This window comes from Coregonus clupeaformis, chromosome 36, assembly GCF_020615455.1.
Source record: "Coregonus clupeaformis isolate EN_2021a chromosome 36, ASM2061545v1, whole genome shotgun sequence".
In the NCBI taxonomy this organism is placed as follows: Eukaryota; Metazoa; Chordata; class Actinopteri; order Salmoniformes; family Salmonidae; genus Coregonus; species Coregonus clupeaformis.
Window position 1 is genome coordinate 4,673,456 of NC_059227.1, and position 4,382 is coordinate 4,677,837.

A 4,382-nucleotide genomic window follows, 5' to 3' on the forward strand; every position below is an offset into this window, starting at 1 on the left:
ACGTCGGACAGCAGTTGCATCATTTGAATAAGAGAGGATGTGGAGGAGAGTTGGGTGTTGAGACAGACGGGTGATGAAGACTTCGCAGGGTGCTCAATGAGCCTCTCTGTCACAATGGACTAGAGAGCCCTGACAGACATACCTATTCACCAACAATGGAGGTGAAGAAAGAGACAAGGAAGGAGGAAGGAGAGAAAGAGAGACATGGAGGGATTATTAGAATCAGGAAGCAAATGTATTTTGAGAAAGAGAGAACAAACAAACCAAGAATAGTTGTATTGTCACAACACCGGACAGGAGCAGTGACGTGTTGTTTTACAGTCAGCCATAGCAGTACAGCGCCCCTGGAGCAGATTAGGGTTAAGTGCCACATTCTGACAGCTTTTTCACCTTGTCAGCTCTTTCGGTTACTGGCCCAACGCTCTAACCGCTGGGCTACCAGCCAAACATAATAGAACACAATAGATGACAGTGATGGCAGTTAGAAAAGTGGAAGTGAAACAGTATTTGAATCCCCAAGGCAAGCTCAGGTGAATACAGAGAGAGAGAGAATAAGAAAGAGAGAGGGGGAGGGAGAGAAGGGGAGAGGGGGAGGGAGAGAAAGGGAGAGGGGGAGGGAGAGAAAGGGAGAGGGGGAGGGAGAGAAAGGGAGAGGGGGAGGGAGAGAAAGGGAGAGGGGGAGGGAGAGAAAGGGAGAGAGGGAAGGAGAGAAACACACACCCAACACACAGAAAGAGAGACGGTAACCTGTGCACAATAGCTTACTCTCACATTCAGTGAAACAAGGAGTTCAGTTTAGAGATGCACAAATCCCTGAGCCAAATATCAACTGGATATTCAGCTACACCTGCCATAGGGAGGAGGAGGGGGGAGATGGGAGTTTCAGTTTACAGGATTTGGAGTGTAAACACATCCTCAATTCAAATCAGGAGACGAACAGAACGACTTGAATGGAGTGACTCATTTGAAACAATACCATGTGTCATCATAAGTTAAGACTACAGTCACCACATGATCATGGGACACCATTAAAAGAATGAGCCAATCAGGGAATTGATTTATACAAGTTTAATAGACATCATAGACTGGAAACATAGTGAGAGATAAACACAGAGAGAGAGGAAGAGAGAGAGAGAAAGAGAAAGAGAGAGAGAGAGAGAGAGAAAGAGAAGAGAGAGAGAGAGAGAGAGACTGAGAGAGAGGAGAGAGAGAGAGAGAGAGAGACAGAGGGAGGGGGCTCAGGGAGAGAGACAACACTGGTTTCAATAATAATAATAATAATATGCCATTTAGCAGACGCTTTTATCCAAAGCGTTCTATCACTCTCTAACTAAGCAAAACAATGTCAAATCAAATCAAATCAAATTTTATTGGTCACATGCGCCGAATACAACAGGTGCAGACATTACAGTCAAATGCTTACTTACAGCCCTTAACCAACAGTGCATTTATTTTTTAAAATAAAACAACAACAACAAAAAGTGTTGAGAAAAAAAAGAGCAGAAGTAAAATAAAATAACAGTAAGGAGGCTATATATACAGGGGGGTACCGGTGCAGAGTCAATGTGCGGGGGCACCGGCTAGTTGAGATAGTTGAAGTAATATGTACATGTGGGCAGAGTTAAAGTGACTATGCATAAATAATTAACAGAGTAGCAGCAGCGTAAAAAGGATGGGGTGGGGGGGCAGTGCAAATAGTCCGGGTAGCCATGATTAGCTGTTCAGGAATCTGTTCAGGAATCTGTTCAGGAATCTGTTCAGGAATCTGTTCAGGAATCTGTTCAGGAGTCTGTTCAGGAATCTGTTCAGGAATCTGTTCAGGAGTCTGTTCAGGAGGCTTGTCGCAGGACTGTGACCTTTTCCTGCACCTCGTAAAGTGACAGCAGAGTGGATACAAGAGTTCATACCATGTTCATACCCAAGAGTTCATACCATGTTCATACCCTGTCACCACTGCGTTGCTACTCTGTTGCTCTGCCTAACTCAAAGCCTGCAAATGTCACACAGAGAGGGGGTGCCCATAGAGTGTGATGTGTGTGTGTGTGTGTGTGGTGGGGGGTCAGGGATGTGTGTGCAGTAGAAAGTAGGGGGAATCTCCCCAGCCCAGCTGGGTACTAAGCCTACCGAGTCACACTCCACTCCAACCCTGGGGCGCTCACTGTTCCAGCCCACCACCTACCCACCTACAGTGAGGGGAAAAAAGTATTTGATCCCCTGCTGATTTTGTACGTTTGCCCACTGACAAAGAAATGATCAGTCTATAATTTTAATGGTAGGTTTATTTGAACACTGAGAGACAGAATAACAACAAAACAATCCAGATAAACTTATGTCAAAAATGTTATTAATTGATTTGCATTTTAATGAAGGAAATAAGTATTTGACCCCCTCTCAATCAGAAAGATTTCTGGCTCCCAGGTGTCTTTTATACAAGTAACGAGCTGAGATTAGGAGCACACTCTTAAAGGGAGTGCTCCTAATCTCAGCTTGTTACCTGTATAAAAGACACCTGTGTCCACAGAAGCAATCAATCAATCAGATTCCAAACTCTCCACCATGGCCAAGACCAAAGAGCTCTCCAAGGATGTCAGGGACAAGATTGTAGACCTACACAAGGCTGGAATGTGCTACAAGACCATCGCCAAGCAGCTTGGTGAGAAGGTGACAACAGTTGGTGCGATTATTCGCAAATGGAAGAAACACAAAAGAACTGTCAATCTCCCTCGGCCTGGGGCTCCATGCAAGATCTCACCTCGTGGAGTTGCAATGATCATGAGAACGGTGAGGAATCAGCCCAGAACTACACGGGAGGATCTTGTCAATGATCTCAAGGCAGCTGGGACCATAGTCACCAAGAAAACAATTGGTAACACACTACGCCGTGAAGGACTGAAATCCTGCAGCGCCCGCAAGGTCCCCCTGCTCAAGAAAGCACATATACAGGTCCGTCTGAAGTTTGCCATTGAACATCTGAATGATTCAGAGGAGAACTGGGTGAAAGTGTTCAGATGAGACCAAAATCGAGCTCTTTGGCATCAACTCAACTCGCTGTGTTTGGAGCAGGAGGAATGCTGCCTATGACCCCAAGAACACCATCCCCACCGTCAAACATGGAGGTGGAAACATTATGCTTTGGGGGTGTTTTTCTGCTAAGGGGACAGGACAACTTCACCGCATCAAAGGGACAATGGACGGGGCCATGTACCGTCAAATCTTGGGTGAGAACCTCCTTCCCTCTGCCAGGGCATTGAAAATGGGTTGTGGATGGGTATTCCAGCATGACAAGGACCCAAAACACACGGCCAAGGCAACACAGGAGTGGCTCAAGAAGAGGCACATTAAGGTCCTGGAGTGGCCTAGCCAGTCTCCAGACCTTAATCCCATAGAAAATATGTGTAGGGAGCTGAAGGTTCGAATTTCCAAACGTCAGCCTCGAAACCTTAATGACTTGGAGAAGATCTGCAAAGAGGAGTGGAACAAAATCCCGCCTGAGATGTGTGCAAACCTGGTGGCCAACTACAAGAAACGTCTGACCTCTGTGATTGCCAACAAGGGTTTTGCCACCAAGTACTAAGTCATGTTTTGCAGAGGGGTCAAATACTTATTATAATGCAAATCAATTGATAAAAAAAATTGACATGCGTTTTTTTCTGGATTTTTTGTTGTTATTCTGTCTCTCACTGTTAAAATAAACATACCATTAAAATTATAGACTGATCATGTCTTTGTCAGTAGGCAAACGTACAAAATCAGCAGGGGATCAAATACTTTTTTTCCCTCACTGTATCTGCCTGCCAGTCAGAGCAGTAAAGAAGGGACTCCATGGTAAAACAAATAGTAACTCCTATGGAAGAATGCCAAAACCCTTCAGGCATTGAGTGGCACTGAGAGGAGAAGGCGGATTGGATGTGACACCACAGATGTTCTTCTCTGTACGATGAAAGTTGAGATGTCATATCACTATCAATCTGAACAATTCCTAAATAAACAACAACACCTTGATAATATGTATTCTTGGGTTACAGCGCGGATACCTCATGTGACACTATTTCTTCAATTGAAGAGTCATTGCATAATTTGAACCTAGCTTTTCAGGCCATCAAAGCGAACAGAAAGGTGTGAGTTGACGAGGCGCTGTGTGTGTGTGTGTGTGTGTGTGTGTGTGTGTGTGTGTGTTCACGCTGCTGAGAGGAGGTTGGGGTGGTGTGTTACGCTGCTGAGAGGTCTCTGACAGGATAATGGGCTCTACTGGAGAGAAGGAGAGGGGAGGGGGGTGGAGAGGTGGGGGAAGAGGAAGGGGGGGAGAGGAGAGATGGGGGAAGAGGAGAGGTAGAGAAGAGGAGAGGTGGGAGAAGAGGAGAGGTGGGGAGAGGAGAGAGGTG